At 49.2% G+C, this 21616-nt stretch overlaps 1 pseudogene; it reads right to left on the reverse strand.

Moving 5' to 3' along the window:
• Positions 1–7305, reverse strand: part of LOC134432680 (zinc finger protein 850-like) — a 589027-nt pseudogene extending 581722 nt beyond the window's left edge.
• Positions 7306–21616: the final 14311 nt, after the last annotated feature.

Below are 21616 nucleotides of genomic sequence, written 5' to 3' on the forward strand. Positions count from 1 at the left end.
ACTTACAGGTCAGGTAGGTAGACTGGCAAGAGTCACCTGGGAAGGATTTAAAGAATTAAATATACAATTACAAGCTACCACAAAAATGACTTTACAAAATCGATTAGCCCTAGATTTGTTACGCCTGAAAGAGCATGGAGTATATGGATTTTTAAAGGGACAAATTGATAATTGCTGCGTTCATATCCCAAATGTAACTGCAGATGTAGAATATGACATCAATCAGTTGAAACAAATAGATCATGAAGCACAAGAAGAGCAAAAGGATTTGGCTACAAGCTGGTTAGGAAAAATCTTTAAAGGATTAGGGTGGAATGTGAGTTCATGGATTAAATCTATCATTGAGAGTGTGATAACCTTACTAATTGTATTCTTAGCAATTTGGTTAGTTTACAGCATCTTAAAGGGAGAGATACAGAAGAAAACATCCTGGAACCAGAGGATAATACAGGCACTAACATGAAATCCATGCTCACCATCTTCTGGTTCTCCAGTTCGTAACAGCATCCACAACAACATTTACATCAACCCTGGATTTGAAGAACCAAGTACGAACTGAGGAATAAAGGAATCAAGTGAAAACATTTACACCTATAGTGAAGTGAAAATGCTTTCAAAGGGGGGAGAATGATAGTGGAACCCTGGGAAAAGTTAAAGATAGAATCTAAAATGTTAGGCTTTGTGCTTTCCCAGATCAACTGCACCTGCGTAAGCACTATGGTGAATTATATAATTGTTAGATGTGATGATTGTTTAGTAATTAAATATAATTATTATATAACCATAAGAAGAATAATGAGAAACTATGTAGGAAATTCAGAGAGGGGCTAAATTTATGTATACAATAGAACAATATAAGTTTAATAATTAACATGAAAGTTATATAACGCTAGAGTATAAAAACATGATCATTTTGGATGTATGGTCAGAATCAGATTTGGGTAATACCCCGATTCCCAGAGCTCTTTAATAAAAAGCACCGCATATAATCCCCCGTGATTATGTGTTTTTGAACGCTAACACCTTTATGGTAACACCAGGTGAGAATATTACACATAACATGTAAATTAATTGAACTTGAATAAATTGGCTGCCACATCCAGAGATTTGACCAAATTACAACAACCATTGCAGTCATCCTTATTGGCATTGAGAACCAGTGGTTGCTATCAAACATTTTACCAAATTGGGAGAAAGTAAATGTAAATGATCACAAATTGGTTGTTGATGCACTCGGTTCTACACAAAACAATATTTCTTTGGCTCTCAGCTGTATCCAGGTACAACTGTGGATGCAGTCAGTTGCTGCCTCAATTATAAGAGCAGGTGAAGAAGGCACTTTTCCCACTGAAATTCAGAAAATAATTTGGGACAGTGCCACTGACTATGAAAGAGAATTCCAATCCTGGTGGAACCTGGTGAATTTTAGCTATGACCCCATTTCCAATACAGCCGCAGTTTTTGTGTTAACCATACACAGTGCCTCAGAGCATTTGACTTCCCTGTTATAACATTAGAACTGAATTACGAAGGAGCTATTCTCTATCCCATAGAGAATGGGACCGTCAAATTGGTGAGAAATGGCAAACTCTTAATTTAGAATCTTGTATTGTCTGAGAACAACAAGGGCTCATCTGTGAAATCAATGCAATCATAGCTCAAGACATTTGTTTAGATATAGAGCAAAATATCTGTCATTTTGAAATTTGTCCTAATGAGATTTCTGAAACAGTCCTTATATACATAGGCAATAGATGTGCATGCTTTAGAACCATTTGTGATTTTGTATTCGTAGAGAATGTTGTAGTAGATACTAAAAATCTTTCAAATTTCTGTGCTTGTAACTTTACCAAGATTACAGGATGTGATTTCTCTTATGAAGCTCCAGTTACCTCTCACTACCTGTTGCAATCTAACTACACACTGATTCACAAACTGATGCCTACTCCTATTGGGATGAATCTCACTTTGGTAAGACAAGTGCTGCTCCATCGAGACTTGGTTGAAATCCTTGAGAAGACTCAGAAAAACGGACAGAAAGCCCTGGTGACTGTTCATCACAATGTGAGACGGAAACATTGTGTCATGGAAAGAGTGGAGGAAGATGCCGAGCACAGGTGGTGGGATACTCTTTTAGGAGGTTTCCTACTGCCACGGGTGTCCTGAACAGTGTGTGCCATGCCATTGTTATCCTTTTGATTCTAATTCTGTTTGGTTTTATTTTATCAGCAGTCCTATTCATTATGCATTGGAGCATGAAACAGCTGACAAGATTGATGTCTATAGTTCACGCACACCACTTGGCTGATGTCCTCTACACTGTGGACATCCCCAAAACTTTCACAAAAGGCAATTATGAATGAAGCATATGTGTTATGGAATAATCCCTAATTTCCATTTATGATTTTGTGGAAATTACGTTCGATTTTTAGTGAATTGTTTTAGAAAATAATTTTTTAAAGTTAATGCTTGTATTAATATGTGTTGATTGCTTTTGCTTTTGATTATTTGTGACTGGTTTTAACCCTTTAAATATTGTTTTAAAAGTAATATTGTTTTAATTAATCAACCATTTGTTTAAATTGTTATGATAATCAATATTAATTATGTTTGTTTATTGTTTCCCTTTCCCCCTCCTTCTCCTATCCTTTGTTTTCCTTCTCTCACTCTCTTTTTCCTCTCTTTCTATTGTCCCTATTTTTCCGGGTTATACTACCAACGTACGGCAAGTTCTGCAGACTCATCAACGATGCTCCAGAGTTCTGCTGATGAAGATCCCTCAAGACAATCGTGAGTCATGGCGTCGTGTGAGAGTCTGTCCGAATTTTCCCTCATCTGCCTCATGATTGTCATTGGGGGACCACTGAAGAGAAGACCCCCCCTGTCTGAAATCTGTCTCCAAAGGAGAAAGTCATGTGCCTGAGACCTGAGAGCGTTGCTAAGCCATTGTTTTCATAGGTGTTGTTTGCTGTGTGCTACACTGACCAATGAGAAGAAGAAGGGGGCACTGTGCCCTTTTTGCAACAACAGACTTGGGAGCTGTCCCACCTCTCAGCCTGGCTGGACTTCTCCTGAGTTTCAGGTGGTCCCCCCACAGAAGACCCTCACCTGTTTTATAACCACCGTGACAGACAGACTGAGATGTAGGGAGCCTCTCCATCAAGGACTAAGACATGGAACCCCCATGTGAAAAGGCGACTCTGCTCCTTCCAAGGACTGGGACTGAAACCCCCAGCCCGGGGCAGGTGTGTGGGGGAGGCAAGCTGACCAAAGCGAGATGTTTGCCTGCAGGTTGTGACCGCTGGACCAAGAAGACAATGGCTCTCGCTTACTGCCAAGAGCATGGACTATCTGTTACATCTATTCCTTATTATATCTGTTTCCCCTCCCTTGCAATTTCCAAAAGAGTTATCATAATAAAAACCTCTGAGTTAGCGAGAGACTTCGAGATCTCCCCGACAGAACAGGCGAATCCTTGATTGGACTGGACCAAAGGACTTTGTCTCTACATTTGGTAGCTCTATCCCCTCTCTCTCTCTCTCTCTCGTTTGTCTCTCTTCCTCTCTCTTTTTCTCTCCCTTAATCCCTCTATCGCATTTTGCTGTGCTCATTCAATAAAGGTGCATTTGTTTCGATTATCATTGCAAACCCCCTTGTACCATGTCGGTTCTTTTTGCACCCTTAGATCAAATCCACAAACCATCACGAAACCCGTCCGTGAGGACGGATCGTGACACCCCCCGAGGACCCCTCCCCAAATTCCCCTCCAAAGCCCCCCAGCACCCCCAGACCCTGCTAAAACCCCCTCAAGTTCCCCCCAGACCCTCCCCAAATCCCCCCTAAACATCCTCAAGACCCCTCCCCAAATTCCCCTCACGACCCGTCCAGGACCCCTCACCTGTCCCTGCACCTCCTCAGCAGCTCCCGGAGCCCCCCGTCCTCTCCCAGCGCCTCCCCCGCTCTCTCCAGCGCCTCCCGCAGGACCCGCCCGAGACTGGGGCGGCTCCCGGGGGTCCCTGAGGGGGTCCCGGGGGGCGCCTGCTCCATGCCGGGCCCCGGGGTCAGGGACCGCTGCTTCGGGCTCGGCTCTGATTAGCTGGAGCGGCGCAGGGAGGGTGGGCTTTGCCGAGTAGAGACGCCCAGTGATTGGTTAGATTGAGATAAGAGAAGCAGGCGTGTCTGAGGGGAGGCATGCAGTGATTGGTTGGATCGGGCGCATTGGGAGACCGGTGTTCCTGAGGTTAGACATGCGGTGATTTGTTGGTTTGGGGCGGGGTGCGCTCTGATTCGTTAATTTGGGAGATGAAGTGCAGTGCTTGGATGGTTTGGGGCAGGACGCTATTGGCTGGGAAAAGCCGGGGATTTTTAAGGGAACATTCCTAGTGTTTTGGGGAAAAATTCTCGGATTTTTAAGGAAAAATTCACATTTTTTGCAGGAGAAACATTCCTCGTTTTTTGAACCCACATGACCCAAATAACCCAACTAACCCCAAAATACTCAAAATAACCCCCAAATAACTCCAAACAATACCTAGAAGTCCCCCAAATTACCCCAAACAAACCCAAATAACCCCAAAAAACCCAAAAGAAAATCCAAATTAAGTCAAAAAACCCCCAAATGATTTCAAGTACACCTAAAAAAAAACCCATATAAAACAACATAAACAACAAGAACCTCAAATAATTCCAAATAAGCCCAAATAAACCCCAATACTTCCAAACAAACCCAAATACTTCCAAATAAACCCAAAAAATTTCAAATAAACCAAGTAAAACCCAAGATAAACCACAAATAGTCCATAAATAGCCGCAAATAAACCCCAAACAAACCCTAATTAAACCCAAAGAAAACCCAAGTAACCCCAGTTCCTCCCATCTCCACCCCAAAACAGATCCCTACCGATCACAACGCGTGGCACTGATGATGATCCACTTGCTGGGCTCAAACTCAGAGCAGTGGCCCCACTCAGGGATTTTCAGCCAATCAGCGCCCGGCCCGACTCTTACTCATCACTTGTCAGCCACAGACCAAGGCCTCTCATTGCGGTAAATACGCAGAGACCGAGCGGGGTAATTTCCAGCCAATCAGAGCGTGTCGCGCTGATGACTCTTCAGTTGCCAGGAGCAGAATTTGGGGGGGGGGGGGGGGGCAGGTGACCCTGGGGATGGATTGGAGACCCCATATTAATGCAAAACAGGGTTGGGACCCCAAAACGGAGCAGGAGGGGCCTGGAGTCCCTAAAACCAAACACGGGGGAGGGGATTGGGGGAACGATCAGAAAGGGGAGCGAAAGCGGGGAAAAGAGGGGGGTGAGACCCCAAAAATGAGCTGGGAGGGTGATGGGACCCCCAAATTGAGCTGGGAGGGAGGTGGGACCCCCAAAAAGGATGAAGCCAATTTTGTTCCTGGAATATGTAAAGTACTTAATGGATATGCAAAATGTCGATGAATATGCAACAGGCTGATGTAATGGGAGACAAGGACAACTGAGCAAAAGTTGTTATGGCCACCAAGATCCCCCTAGCTATTTTCGAGGACAACCCTAATTATTCTGGTTTTAATTACAACAGCCTGTTGCATATCCATAGACCCTCATGCATATCCATAAGCTAATTTACATATTTCAGAAACTATTTTACATGGCCCATCCTTGGGGGTGTCTCCCCATTTCAGGAGCCTCCACTGAAATAGAAAATGTAAACTCCCTCCCTCCCTATTGTTATTGTTATTGATATTGTTATTGTTATTGTTGTACTATAAAAACATTAAATACTTTTGAAATTAAGGAGCTCGCAGGCAAAGATATGGGAGTAGAAATAACAGTTATTTATTAGGAAGAATTGAAAACACACATGCAGTAGTACAAACAAAAAAAAAACAAGCAATAGAGTAAGAATCCTCTGGGAATCCGGTAAAACAGGTTCATCCTCTTGGAATAGAGTGGGAATAGGCCTGATCCTTTGGGAATCCATTTCTTAACCCCCAAAGGCAGGGCCGTGGAATTTTTACAGGGTATACCAAGGGTGGAGTTGGGGTTTGGGTCAGGGGAGCAGTTCTTAGCAACACAAGAAGGGTGAGATCAAATTCCTTCCTCTTAGCAACAGCAGCACTCCACACAGAACGCAACATCAAATCCTAAATTCGCTCTAAAACAACTGAGAAATTATGGAACTTTAGATATATTCGAACAATCTCCTTCATTTACCCAGTTTTAGGTGTTTTTAAAGGATGAAGGTGAAGCAGAGGAAAATTAAGGCCAAACCAAAAGGAGAAGCAGCCAGGTGTGTCCTCAACATGGATCACAGGGAATGTGAGTGACCAGGGCTGTGCCCAAAGTGCCTCCTCCAGTGGGGGATGGAGCTGGAGCAGCGCACGAAGCTCTGCCCGCACTTGGGGCACTCGCAAGGCTTCCCTTACCGGTGCCTCCATTGGTGTCGGGTCAAGTTAGAGCTGCTGGAGAAGCTCTTCCCACACTGGGAACACTCGAAGGGCCTCTCCCCAGTGTGGATGCGCCGGTGGGTGACGAGGGTGGAGTTGCGCTTGAATCCCTTCCCGCAGTCGGGGCATTGGAAGGGCCTCTCCGCTGTGTGAATCCAATAGTGCTGGAGGAGATTGGAGCTCTTCTGAAACCTCTTCCTGCATTTATCACACTCATAGGGCCTCTCCCCAGTGTGGGTGCGCCGGTGGGTGACGAGGGTGGAGTTGCGCTTGAATCCCTTCCCGCAGTCGCGGCAGCGGAAGGGCCTCTCCTGTGTGTGAATCCAATAGTGCTGGAGGAAATGGGAGCTGTTCTGAAACCTCTTCCTGCATTTATCACACTCGTAGGGCCTCTCCCCAGTGTGGATGCGCCGGTGGGTGATGAGGGTGGAATTCTGCTTGAATCCTTTTCCACAGTCGGGGCATTGGAAAGGCCTTTCCTCCCTGTGACTCAGATAGTGCCGGAGGAGATCAGAGCTGTTCTGAAACCCCTTCCCACACTTGGAACACTCGTAGGGCCTCTCCCCAGTGTGGGTCCTCTGGTGCCGGACCAGGCTGGAGCTCCGGCTGAAGCACATCCCACACTTGAAACACTTGTACGGCCTCTCCCCCGTGTGGATCCTCTGGTGCACAATCAGGTCGGAGCTCTGGCTGAAGCTCTTCCCACACTCCCCACACTCATAGGGCCTCTCCCCAGTGTGGATCCTCTGGTGCCTGATCAGGTCGCAGTTCCACCTGAAGCTCTTCCCACACTCCACGCACGTGTGGGACTTCTCCCCATCATGGAGCTGCTCATGGAGCACCAGCTCCCAGCTCTGGCTCCGTCTCCGGCCGCCTTCCCGGCCCAGGCTGGCTCTTTCCCCCTCAGATCCCCGCCGGCTGCGTTTGCAGCCCCTCCTCGTGCAGCATCTCCGGGGCTTTTCCTCCCCGTTGGCTTCCTGCGCCGTGGAGCCGCTCAAAACGGCCTCTTCCACCAGGTTCTGCCGCGGGCATTTGTCCTCCCTGCTCTCCATGCTCAGCTCCTGCTCTGGGGGAGGAAGGACAAGGACAGGATGGGATTTGCCTCCGTGCCACAGGCAAGGGCAAGGAGATCCCCCCAGGGCTGAGCTGCAGCCGGGGCCGTGCTGGGCTGGGAGATGGAGCAGCACAGAGGGGAAAGGGGCACTGACTTCCTCCTCACCTGCCTCAGTGTCCCGGGGCATCTTCCTCTTCCTCACAGCCTCCCTGGGGTTGGCAATGAGAAATCCTGTTTTGGGGAAAACAAGGGATGAGCACGCTTGTAGGAGCATTGGGGGGTAGGACGGTCGGGACAGACGGAGACGAGAGATCTCTGCAGCCAGGACGTGGAACTTGCAGTTTATTGCAAAGGGCCTGGGTGCAGGGCCCTGCTTGGAGCTGCCCGGCACAGCTCGGAGCAGGCCTGAGAGAAGAGAGGGGTAGAGAGGATGAGAGGGTAAGAGAGTAAGAGGAGAAGAGCATATGAGAGTAAGGGTCACGTTACAATACAATAAATCTTCTTCTGTGTTGAATATTCTATTTCTCACTAGCCAATCAAGTACAAGATACAAATCCTATTGCCTTTACAAACAGCCTATAAAAATCATTACATCACCGAACTCTGTTACATTTTAGACACTAAAAACTCCTCTTTGGACCCTTTCTATTGAGCTAGTGGGGTCTGCACTGACCCTTGCACCTGTCTGCAAACAGAGGGAATTGTTTCATCAAAAGGGGAATTACCTTCAGTTTGGCCACACCATTGTTTTCCAGTTGTTCACTAAATGAAGTATCTCAGAACTTGCTTTCATTTCAATCTTCCTTACACTTTTTATGTTCACAAAATCTTTTGCCAGACAATCGTATTTATAAGGGTTTCCTGTTTCATCTTCCCTAAAACACATCGAGTTTGAAGGTCCCTCTGCCCGAGTCCATCTCTACAAGTCACTGGCCATCTGGGCTCCAGAAAAACCTCCCAAACACAAAGATTCAGCCCTGAAAAAGCCTCCCAGGAGTTCCCCATCCCTGGTCCCTCCCCGCTGGTGTTCGGGGGTTCCCTCCTGTCCCAGCTGCTTGGGGTCACGCTTGGATTGGGGGTCCCCATTCTCCTAGGTGCCCGCCCTGCCCAGGCTGCTGGCAGTCCCAGCAATGCCAAAAGCTCCCCCCGCTTCGCTCTCCCCATTTCGGGATGCCGGGGCTGTTTGGGCTCCCGGGCTCCCTTCTCCCCTCATTCTCTGCTCTGGGCTGTGAATGAGACAAGGGCTGGTTGTCCCAGACCTGCCAAGTGAGTGCTGGAGTGTCCCACGCTGTGTTTCCAACTTTCCTCGAGGGAAGCAGCCAGTAAAGAGATACAGCGAGTGATAAGAGGAGTGAGAGAATCCCCAGGGGTAACTGGACCCCTCGGAGGAAGGGAGCAGAGGAGTTTCCGAGCCCAATCCACTAGGAAATGGGAGAAAAGGGAACCCTAAAAATTCTGTTGGTTTGAGGGATAAGAGAGCCCAAGAGCATCCAGAATTAAAACCTGCTGGGTTGAGGAATTAACATTCCAAGAGCATCCACGGTTGAGGAAAGTTCTGCCGGATTGAGGATATGCTCAAGAGCATCTGGGGTTGCACAACACATCTGGGTTGAGAGATATCCAAGAGCACCAGGACTGGCCAGAAACACCTAAATTCGTAATAGGTGATTTTAAAGTGTAGTATATGGTGGAGATAATTCATGCTAATAATGTATAAAATATTGTAAAATCCACAATATGTCTTTTGAACACAAGAGCAGTGTCTTACTCATATACATCTAGTTCCTGGACTTGGTTGAGATAAACATCGGGGTTTTTAATGAAAGCATAGAAGCTTCCAGGGCAATAATCGCTGGCTTCCCAGGGTCACCAGGTCCAGCCAAGAGTGATTATTGCCTCCATGATTACATCTACCACAATGAGCCACAGCCCCACCCTGATGCATGTGAATGCTGACTTCCCCAGAGTCTACTGACAACATCAGACACCTGGACTGAGTCTTTGTCCACCTCTGTACAGGTAAAGACACGGTTATGGATGGGAAGAGACACAAAGAACATTCGGTCATCTCTGCCTTGAGCAGAATAAACTGTAAAAGAACTCGCTGCGTCAGGCAGCATTTGTGAACAGGGGGAGACTCTGACATTCGGAGCTCAGATCCGTGTTCACCCAGCACTGAACCCGGGCTCGACGCTAACCCTTGGCTGTGGTGGTTTTGACGACCGAACTTCAGTCTCACAGACAAATTAATAAATCTTTGCTAAATTTTCCTATAGGTTTGGCTCTCAATTTGATCATTTATAACAAAAGGTACCTTATTGTTTTCTTGTTGTGTGTGAGAGTGAGTCACACACAAAATCAGCCTCAGCTTCCTGGGTGGGTGGGAAGGGGGGCTGTGGAAAGAGGAGTGTGTGACCCACAAGTAAGCCATTGTTCTCCTGGGCGTGTGGGGGCTGTGGCATAAGGTACAGGTGATCTGCAAAGGGGCCATTGTCCCCAGGGCGTGTGAGGGGGCCATGGCTAAAGAGTGTGAGTGACACACAAATCAGCCTCACAGGTGAACGGCACAGGAGGCAGCAGAGTCAGGGCCCTCCCAGGAGGCCCGGAGATACTGAGACCCAGAGGCCACCCCAAGGTGAGGGGGGGCCACAGGGACCCGCAACTCTCTGTCAACAGGGATCCACTCTGTGTCCTGAGGGTGGGAAAGAATGTGTGGAAGTGAGTGAGAAATAAAAGTGTGTGAATGTAAACGAATGAAAGTATAGGTAATGTGGATTCTGTATTTTAAGCTTCACTATATCTCCTTGGAGGGAGGTGTATTGTACTGAAAGTAGTGTGAGCAAAAAGATTTTTATTTCTGTGTGTGTAGTTGAAAGAAAAGTGGATTTAGGTTGTTAGTGAAAGGGGAAAACAGAGGAAGAAGATTAATAGATAAGATCTTGAAAAACAACACAGAAAACCAGTAAGTTGGATACAGGGAAAAAAAAGAAAAAAATAGTCCTTTGGGAGTTATGTTAGCTAACAGAGATACAACTCCTTGCAAAAGGAGAAAATACAGGGTATGCAGTAGTCGATGGGAAAAACATGCAAACTATGGAAAAAGGGAAATTGACCTTAAACTAGTAAGCTCAAACTTGTGAATTATATACTTTAAAAAGAGCACTAGAATATTTAACACAAAATAAAGGAACTATACATACTGATTCAAGGTATGCCTTTAGAGTAGTACATACCTTTAAAAAATTTGGAAAGGGAAAAGATTACTTAATTCAAGAAGAAAAGGACTAGTACATGAGGAACTTATTTCAGAGGCACTACAATTACCTAAAAGACATAGCTATAGTACATATTAGGGAACTCCAAAAGGGAAACACCCCAGAAAGAAGAGGAAATAATTTGGCAGATCATGAAGCTAAGGATGCAGCAGAAAATGGAGGTGAAGGAGTTATGTTAATATTAACTCCAAACCAGGAAAAACTGGAAATTCCAAAGTTTAGGGAAGCTGAGAAAAAAGAATTAAACAAGGCAGGAAATGAACAAGATAAATCAGGGAAATGGCAACTTCATGATGGAAGACAATTACTTAATAAAATGTGCTTATTAAAAAAATATTAGAAGACACGCATCAGAAAACCCACTGGGGTACTCAAGCTTTGTGTGACCATTTTTTAAGGAACTATGGTTGTACTGCGATTTTGGAGTAGCAAAGCAAGTAATTGAAAGATGTTTAATTTGCCAAAGGATAAATAAAAAGTTGATGAGAAAAACAACATTAGGAGATTGTGAGTTAGCTCATCAACCATTTCAAAGTCTCAAAGCAGAAGTTTAGATTCGCTAGGCTCTGGATTTATTTGTAAAAAAAACCCCATTTAATCTAGAAGAAAGAGAATAGGCCATATGTTAAACAGGAGATTTCAGGAGAATACAAATCTCTAAATTATCAGAAACATCTGAAAATGAAAAGAGGAAGTGAGAGGGAGGGGAGCAGGTGGAAAAATCAGAAAGAGAGTGGGATCCTCTGCAGGTCTTGCCCCCTCCGTTCACGGCCCAGGCGCCTGTCCCGGGTCCCAGCTCGCTGCCCGCCTCAGCTCCGCCTGCCCCGGTTTCCATCCCAGGTGCGGCCTCACTGCCCAGGGCAGCTCCACCTGCCCCGGCGCTGTCGCTCAATTTGTGTGCCCTGCTCCTACTGCCTGGCCCGCGGCCGCTCTGCCACCCATGCTGGGGAAGATGGGGGTTGCTCTGTCCTGCCGCCTGCTCCGAGGTCACCGCGCCCACCGCACCCAGGGGGGGTCCCAGCCATCCCATCCCCGGCTGCCCTGCCCGTGCCACCTGTGCTGGGCACCGCCGCTGCTGCCAGGCTCTCCCACCTGCCTTTGCTCTGCCGGCAGCTGCCGGATCAGCCGCCATCAGCCATGTGGGGGTTACCCACGCTCCGCCTCGGGCTCCACGGGAAGATCCCCCTCTGGTGATTCCGGCAGCAGACCCTGCCCACACTGCGACCGAGCCTCGGTGGGATGTCCTCCCCTGACCCCGTCCTGCTCTGAGTTACGGCCCCTCAGTAACCACAGCTCCGGCTGTTCAGGGAAACTCTCTCTCTCTACAGGAAGCACCTTATTGAAACACTAGGAGCTCAGTTAAAAGGCAGCCCTCTACAAATTCTTTCTCAAAACACGGGAGAAAGGCTAGAGAAGGTAAAAAAGTGAAAGAGTTAGATGAAGGGATTGCTCTATTTCCGTTCAGAGAGGTTCCCATGGGAGGGATGCGCTGCCCCGCCCTGCGGGAGCCACAAGCGCCCCTGCTGTCCGTGCCCGGAACTGCACCCAAGGGCAAAGCGCCGCAGCCCAAAGGCCGGGACTGGGTCCGGGCTCTGTTTGCTGTCAGTGCCGCAGCTGTTGGTGTTTGTTTGCTTTATTATACACACTAGTAAAGAACTGGTATTCCTATTCCCATATCTTTGCCTGGGAGCACCTTGATTTCACTAGTCTAAAAATTAAGAGGGACGGGGTTTGCATTCTCCATTTCAAGAGAGGCTTTTTCTGCCTTCCCAAGCAGACACTTCTCTTGTAAAGCAAGACAGACACCCACGGGCACTGAGGGGGCTGCAGGAGGGCCACAAGAAGGCCCTGCAGCACTTGGGCACAAAGGCACAGCAGGTGAATGCAAGAAGGGAGCAGCAAAAGGCCAAGCTGAAGGCAAAGGCCAGGGCACAGTTCCTACAGCCCCTGAGGGATCAACTCCAGGGCCCAAGGGGGCCCCAGCACCCAGGGCACGGGCTCGGCCACAAGCACCTGGCAGAGGCATTGCCCTCCTCGGCAGGGGAGAGCCCACCCAAACAGCCCCTGGCAAGGAACCAGGGCTCCAGCTGCAGGGCACAAGGACACTGCAAGCACAGACTGCAGCACCTTCAGGACCAGCAAGTCAACCCCTTGATGGACATGGATTGGCAGGGCTGTCACAGCTCCCATCACACCAGGGACCCTCCACACTGCAGCCCTTGAGAACATTCACGGTGGGTCTGCATTGAGAGGAGGCATTTCCTGATGGACACAGGGGCCTCTCAATCCACTCTGAAACATAGACCTAAGCGGGGGGAAATGCCAAAAATGTCTCTGATTATTCAGGGGATAAGTGCAAAAGATGTGTGGTTTTATTAAACCACTGTTAGCAGAAGAAGGAGATGGGTCTGAAATGCATGAAGTTTTATCTGCTCCTAATTGTTATCATGATTTACTGGGAAGGGATTTGATCGCTAAACTCGTAACGCAAATTAATATTATAAAAATTGATACAGAGGCCAGTTCTGTACCTCCGTGCCAAATGTCAGGCAAGGCTTATGCTGAAGTGAACCCAGAAGTGTGGGCAGGCCCAGGGAAATTGGGAAAATTAGATATGGAGCCTATACAAATTACTTTAAAGCAACCAAGACAAGCAATACCCTGTTCCAAGAGAGGGAAGGAAGGGCACACAGCCCTGTATTGAGACCCTGTTAAAGGCAAGGCATTTGGAGCCAAGGATGTCTCCCTACAATACTCCTATCCTGCCAGCCAACAAACTGGATGGATGGACAGCAGGAGGAAAGACAGAATTTGCAAGTGTTAAAATGAAGATTAACTGAGGCGGCTGGCCTGGGCCTTCCAGAGAGAGAACAAGAATTTGAGTTACAGGTGGATGCTAAACAGGGTCTTTCCAGAGGAATTCTTGTGCTAAAATGTTTAACCTTATATAGGACCTCCTAGAGATAAGTCTGGCATCAAGTTAAAGCTTTGACAAGCAAAAGAGCCTCTAAATGGCTGAGCAGGGCTCGGTTATTACAGTATGAAACTTGTTCAATGGCACAGGAGGATTTAGAACTGAGGACAGGGCAAGGGTTTAACCCAGCCTCCTGTTTGAACAGCCTGGAGAGGGGCTGGCAAGGAACCCAAGACTGCACTCAAGGGACAGAGCTCCACACCCAGGCTGGGACAGATTGATGATGGGACATTTCCTGGCCTGAGGGAGAAAATGTGTTTGTGGATGGCTCTGCAAGGGCAGCAGAAGGGAAAAGAGCTACAAGACAGGCTGTTATTAAGGAAGGGCAATCAGACACAGCGCAGGTCACCACCCCATGCTCAGCTCAACCCGCGCAGCTGTGGGTGCTTGTGAGAGCCTGGCACTGAAATGCCCTGAGAAGGAAGGCTTCAATATCTTCTGCTGACACCATGGCACCTAACAGGGGGGCAAAAGCAATTCTCACTGCTTCAGCAACCACTGGAGCAGATATCAAGGGATATTCTCCCACAGGAAGCTGGGCTGGCACACAGCCTGCCCTGGCACTTTGCTGCTGCCAACACCCAGCCAGGACATCGGCTCCTGCCTAAGGAGTGCAAAGCAGCACCACTGGTGGCCAAGGGGCCCATGCCAAGTGTCCCTGAGGCCAGAAACAGCCGCCAGCACAGCTCAACACGGGGGGACCCCTCAGCCTGGCCTCAAGGGCTCTGAAGCCCCGGAGATTTGCACTTCCCGCCTGCAGCAGGAGGATGGGAGGCCGCCCCTGAGCCTGCCCTGAAGGCAACGCAGCAGCAGCCAGGGCTCCACAGCGGGCCAAGCCCCTGCGCCTGCCCACAGATCCTCGCCTGGAATCCTCTGCAATCCTGGCCACCCTCCTCTGCCATCTCCAGCCCCTGGGGCCAAGCCTTGCTGCCACTGCTGCAGCTTCAGCGCTGGCTGGGCCTGCACTGCCACAGCTCCTGGGGAACACCACGGCACAATTCCACTCTGGGGCTCACTGACACCCACACTCTGGGCTGCCTGCCATTGCACTGCTGCACAATGTACCGGTTTTGCTCCTTTTAAATCTTCTTTCTCTGCTCAGAAGGGTCTCTCTAGTCAAAGGTTCCTTGGGGAAAGGAATTTTAAAGGTTTTATTTAAGGGCTGCTACACCACTCAATGGAGATGAGTTTAACATCCCAAGAGACTGGGAATAGCCCAAAAGACACCCACAGAGATAACGACCAGCAACAAAACATCAACATTGCCCAGCAGCAAACAGCAACCAACAGCTACCCCAGACACTGCCCCCGGCAGAGCTGGAGACACCTGGGCTGGAAAAGGCTGAGAAGGACATCCAGGTGTGTGGAGACCGAATTCACATCAGAGGGGAAGAAATCCGGATCCAACAGGAAACCAAATACTAAAAACTTACAAAACTTGGAAGCAATGAACATTAAAGCAGTGGATTTAGATTGGTTCCGACTACATAAAGTTGAGGAAAAATCGAGTAAAACTCACATGGCATGGAATGATTTTCTCTGCACAGCCGGGCTATTTGTGAAAGAAATTATTTCTGTTGCACATCCAGGTCAGAACCAAGGAATGCCTTGACTCCCTAACACTAAAGAGATTCTTGCAGGTTTTGTTTTCCCTGAAGTTTCAGTGACAAAATTACAATATGAGAAAAATTTTCATAATATTCCCACTTTATATGGTCAGGTAGGTTTGGGACAGAAGTGTAAGCATCAAGTTTGGTCTGGGTGTTTCCATGTTTGCCTTTATGCTGCATTTTGCAAAACTGAACAGCTTTAAAAGTAATGCTTTACACTTATAAATAGTTAAAATGTTTTTTTAAAAAAGCAGATTCTGGGGGGGCCACATGTGACTCACCAGATGGCTGCCCTGGAAGAGAAGCTCCATTCCAGGCAGCCTGTAGAGGAGCTTTAGAAATGCAAATGAACACTGCTGGGCAAAGGGTGGACAATGCACCTGGGTCTCTTGCCCGGGGCAGGAATTGGGCTGATTCCCTCTGCCCCTCACCCCAAGCTCTGCCTGCTGGCACTGATGGAATTTGCACAGCTCAAGGCAGAGCCCAGGGGGAGGATATCTGACCCTGCAACAGAAACGGGTGAAGCTGCAAAAGGAAACAGCACATGGAGAATGTTGGGAAAACTTCACTATAAATAAATGGGGGGAATCATCCCTCTGCCCACTCCAATATGTGCTTTCACTGTCTGTGTTATGTAGGGTATATCAGAGCGCCCAGGATTTCTTGCTACCAAATGTTCAGGGAAATCCGTTGGGAATCCAAGTGTTGGAAAAGAAATGAAATTTAGCAAAATATTTAATTATAATGAGTTGTGTGTGAACTGGTTTGTTAAAAAGTAGTTTTGTAGCCGTTGAAAAGTGTGTTGAGTTTTGTGTGTAACCTAGCAGGTAGTCTTAGGGATTTAATAAATAATTAAACTAGTGCAGGAAAGTAAGAATGCTAACCTGTCTGGAGGCAGCATACAATGCTCTTAGAATAAGATAAGCAGAGGATTAATGATCTTGTTTGTGAACCAAGGAATGTATCACAAGGGGTCTGTGACCAGGCAAGGAAAACGGGGAAACTGTTTCTTGGAGACTTTGTTGTGAATTGCATGTATACAAAGGAAGCACCCATACGTGAATTTGGGGGCTCGGACTTTGGGACGTGAGTCCCCCAGTTCCCCGGGCCCTTAATAAAGCACCCACAAAACTTATCCGAGTTTTGTGTCATTTATCAATCGGGCAACACAAGCATTTGATGATTTAATTAGACAAAAGCAGTCAATTGATGCAGCCCTGGCTGTAGAGAGCGGCCAAAAATGGGGAAAAGATGAACGACTAGCATAACAAATCCTACAACACCATGGACCAGCCCCTGGGAACCCAAACCAATTCATATCAGGAGCCACAGAACCCATTTCTCATTTCAATGGCATCATTAGATTACAAGCTGGCCTCCCAATAACCAACCAGACAGCTCCAGCTCCTGACCTTCCTGCTGACCAATCCACTGAAATGAGGAACACAACACTTAACCATGGGATGGGATCAGACCATCTGTTAGCAGAAAAAGGAGGAGTTTGTGGAAAATTAAATTACTCAAACTGTTGTTGGCAAATAGATGACAAAGGAAAAGTGGTGGGAAAAAAAAAAAAAAAAAACGGAAACAAGAAAGCAGCTCCTGTACTGGTCCAAACGTGGAAAGGATGGGAATGGGCTACGGTTTTGTGGCTCCCTGGCAGACCATGGGTTACACAAATGCTATTTCTCCTGTGAGGTGCTACAGCAACTCTCATCTTTTTACCATCCTCCGCACCTTGAGAGAGCAGCTCATTCAGCAGCAGAGCGAGGGGCCAGGGACTCGTAGATAAGGAAATAACGGGCGAAACCACCAGCTTCAATAAATGTTACTAATTAACATGGATTGCTGCTCACAGAAAGTCCCGCTAAATTCCTGAACTTCCAGAAGAACAATAATTTTACAGAGCCATGAATATATACTGTTATACGAAAGTAGGGATGCACATTAATGAAGATATGCAGTTGGGAAGTCTGAACCTTCCAAGTACCTCAGCCAGTGAGCAAAGGGAGAGGGAGATGAGGGAGATGAGGCCAGGAAAATGAGGATAAAAAGGAGGCTGAGAACTACAACAATGGCAGAGAGTGCACGGCCAATGCCCCACGGCCTCTCCCTCTGCTCAGCAATAAAGTCACTTTTACAGGACTCCTCTGTCTCCTCCGCGCACAGAAACCTCCGGTCACGGGAACTCCCCGCACAGCCCCGGGCACGGGGCAGCCCCCTCGGTCCCAGCCACAGCAACCGGGCCGAGCCAGCGCTGCTCCGCCAGCGGCTCCTGCCGAGACAGCGGCCGCAAGGAGACCGCGGGCAGCCGCTCCCGCAGCGCCCTCACGCCAGCGACAACACGGGCCGGACACGGCACAACGAACCCGCCCGAGCCCCCTGCCGCCCCCGAGGCCCGCAGCCAGCCCCGAGGTGCCGCACAACCCAGCGCGGCTCCCACCTGCGCTGCGGCCGCCTCCGAGCTCCGCCGCCGCCTCACCGCGCCCCGGCCGCTGCCGCCGCTCACGGGACCGCACACACGCTCTGACAATGCCGCCGCTGCCCAGCCACGGCCGCCCTCAGCCCGCCACCAGGGCCCTGCTCCGCCCCGCTCCCACCAATCAGTGCGCCACAACCACGACTGACGGCACCATCGCCCAATCCCAGCCAGGGGCGGGCTCTGCACACGGCACAGCCCCGCCCCGCGCTCTCAGGGCCCCCGGGGCCGCGTGAGGGCAGAGCCGGAGCTGAGGAACAGCCCTGGAATGGGCCCGGGCCCGCGGGGATTGAGCTGAAAACACAAACAAACTTCTCCGGTGGCTCCAGCTCAGCCGGAAGCCCTGGAGTCTCATTTCTCCTACCCCTAATTAGGAGCATCAGTGCATCGCTTTGATTTCCCCCAAAAAGAGAAAACCGCCCCAAACCCTGTGGATGAGTGGGGGAGGGGAGAGATTTCTGACAGAAAACTCCGAAAACTCAGAGCAGGATAATGAGAAGAAAGTGAAGACCCTTAAATGCAGCTTTCCCCCACGCCTCCCTCCTTCCAGCTGCGCCTCCTACCCCGGCAGTGCCGCAGACAGGGAATGGGGCCGGGCTCAGTTCATGCCCCGGGGCTTCTCCCTCTGCTCAGGGACAGGAGTCGTTCCCCTGCTGCACCCTGGGCTCTCTCCCACCGGAGACTTCTCCAGGAACTTCTCCAAGCTGAGTCCATCCCATGGGGCACAGCCCCCTCCAAGTGCTGCAGCGTGGGTCACTGTGCCCCGGGGTCAGTCCTGCCAGGACAGGCTACTCCAGCGGGGCCCTCTGGCCGCGGCGTCACAGCCTCCTCTCAGCCATCCCTGTGCTCAGCGTAGCTGCTCCGGGGGCTGCAGGGGGATCTCTGCATCCAAATGGAGCACGTGGATCTGTGCATCCCCATGGATCTGCAGGGGGATCTTTGCTGCCCCGTGGATCTCTGTATCTGGCACCGCCGGTTTTGGAGGCACCAGGAATAGGCTGAGCTCTGCCTGAAGCTCTTCTCACATTCCCCAAACCCTTCCCAGCACAGGGAGGCTTTTACCTCCTCTCAGCTCCCCAGGCTGGGTTTGCAGCCCCTCCTCGTGTGGGATCTCTGGGCCTTGTCCTCCCCGGTGGAGATGGGAAAGGAACGTGGATGGATGAAGGACAGAATGAGAAGAGGAAGGAGGGCAGACAAGGAGAAGATGGGATTTGCCTCCATGCCAGAGGGAAGGGGTAGGAGATCCCCCAGTCCATCCCTAGCAGGATGGCATTGGCAGTGAGGCTGTCCTGCAGCGATGCTGGGCTGGGAGATGGAGCAGCAGAGAGGGGAAAGGGGCAGTGATTCCTCCTGCCCTGCCTGGCTGTCCCAGCCTGGAGCGTCCTGGCGCTGCCGAGGCCCTTGGAGCGTCCAGCACTCCGGAGCCCGAAGCTCACGGCTGCTTTATAAAGCTGACAAAGTCGGCAGGATGGGTCTGGGTATGATCTGCAGCAAACTGGGTTTATTGGTACAGGAGCAGGGCACAGAGCTGAGCAGGGCCCAGGGACAAAGACAGGGTGCAACCTGAGGGCGCAGGAGGTTTTTATATGGGGTAGTGAGGGTGGAGCTGAGGGTCAGGGTCCAATGGATATGGAGGAAAATGGGGCAAAGGAGGGGTTAAGGGTCGGGTCAGCTAATAGGGAAACAGGGGCAGAGGAATGCAGTAAATTTGGGCCAATGGAGGGACAGAGAGGGAGCACATTCTAGGGACTAACCAAAGATGGGTAATAGGGTTTGAACTGGGGTAATTAGGCCAACGGGCCAATGGGGTAACATAACTTTCCATAAATCAGCCTGTGCCTGCAAAGATCTATGGGAGAAGCAAGCTTCTCACCATAACCTTGAAATCTATTCTTCTTGAGGACCAGTCCTCCACGGGTGGGTATTGGAAAAAAAGGCTCCCAATATTACCAGTTAGATTGTGCCTGGGCCAGTCTGACCCTCGCTGCTGGGCCAAAGGCAGCAACTGCGGCGTGTCACCCCAGAGATACCTTAGCTTGCTGGTGGTTGCAGCTGGGCACTGAACAAGTCCAGGCTTGTAAGGGACCCCGTTACCTCAGGAGGATAGCTTCAGGCGATGGTGAAGAGAAAAAGGAGATGGATTCTGCTGGAGGGTTTAATGTCCAGAGGTTTATTCCATAGTTACAGAGGTCTGAACGTGAGGACCTGCTCCAACAGAACCGCCGACTGCATGGTCTGATCACCTTTTTAAGCTCAGGGACAGGGGGAGGGGAGGTACAGGTGAGCCACCAACCAGGTGAGAGGGGCAGCGTCTCAGGGGAAGATGACACCCAGACAGGCCAATGACCCCTGGGCCTGAGTGGCATCCTTTGAACTTGACCAACCACACGACGCCTTGCTGGAATGTTAAGTCTGAGTGACAGGACTCACTCAGCATGGGGGCAAGGGGGAAGGGAGAGAGGTATTGGCACACCTGGGAAAGTGACCTGGAAGGCCAAAATGGGACATTACAGCACACCACAACATCTCCCCCTATTTTTGTTTAAAAAGAAGAGGACTGTGTTTGTGGTGCAGAATGATTGCCAAAGCATGGTTGGTAAATCAGTTCTTCCTCTACAGGAGGGTCAGTGTTTTCCACTGAGGGCTTCAAAAATGGTAGACCTCAGGAGGGGGAGATGAGCTTGAAATTAACTTGAGAACCATGCGTTTGATTAGTCCAAAAACAATGCTGACAACTACAATAACTATGACTAAAATAAACAGCACTAAAAACACAGTTTTCAGAATAGATCCCAACCAGCCCGAGAGTCCCCAGCCTTTGAACAGTCCATTCAGCCAGTTGTCAGTTTCTCTGTTGATGTCTGAGAGCCGTTGTCAAGGTAGTCCATATGTGGTTTGGGCTGAGGCACTATGCAGGAGGTCACAGGTGGGATGATCACGAGTAGGACGAGAAGCAGGCTCGGTCTCGTGGCATCTCGAGGCTACACACGAACAGTGGGATCTAAACTGGTACAAAAACTTGAAACAAACATATATTATAAACTATTCCAGATAGGAGGCTTAAATGGAATTTCCTCCAGAGAACACGGGCGGCGTTTTCTTCTCCAGGCAGCATGAGCAACCTGGGGTGCTTCTGTAGATTTCTCTGAGACCTTGGGAACATAGGGCTTTACCCATTTGGAAGGAACCCAGCTTAAACCAGAGGGGGTGGACACACAGGCATATCCACGTCCCCAAGTAACCAATTTGTAGGGTCCCACCATTTTCCAAGTCTCAGGGTCCTTTACTAAACCTGGAGGTTTTTCTTTTATTAACCTATGATTGCTCCCCCCAAAGTGGCGTAGGATGGGTGGGTTCAGGCTGTCAAAAGAACAATTCAGAAAATTTATTGTGAATAGCGCCCTGGATAACCGGATGTGGGGAGGTTCTACCTTCAGAACCTGTTGTTGCTGGTCCAGGACCCTTTTAATATCACGGTGAGTTCTTTCTACAATGGCTTGACCTGTAGGGGAGTAGGGGATGCCAGTTTTGTGCCCTACTCCCCATTGCTGCAGGAAGCTCCCGAATTCCTTGGATTTGTAAGCAGGCCCATTATCAGTTTTCAGCTCCTTGGGGATGCCCATGAAAGAAAAAGCCTGCAAGAGGTGCTTAGTAGCATCAATAGATGATTCTCCTGTGTGGGCAGAAGCATAGACCGCTCCAGAAAAGGTATCTACACTAACATGAACATATTTCTGCCGTCCAAAAGACTGTATGTGTGTTACATCTGTTTGCCACAGTTCACA

The sequence above is a fragment of the Melospiza melodia genome (genome assembly GCF_035770615.1).
Source record: "Melospiza melodia melodia isolate bMelMel2 chromosome 7 unlocalized genomic scaffold, bMelMel2.pri SUPER_7_unloc_1, whole genome shotgun sequence".
Taxonomy (NCBI): domain Eukaryota; kingdom Metazoa; phylum Chordata; class Aves; order Passeriformes; family Passerellidae; genus Melospiza; species Melospiza melodia.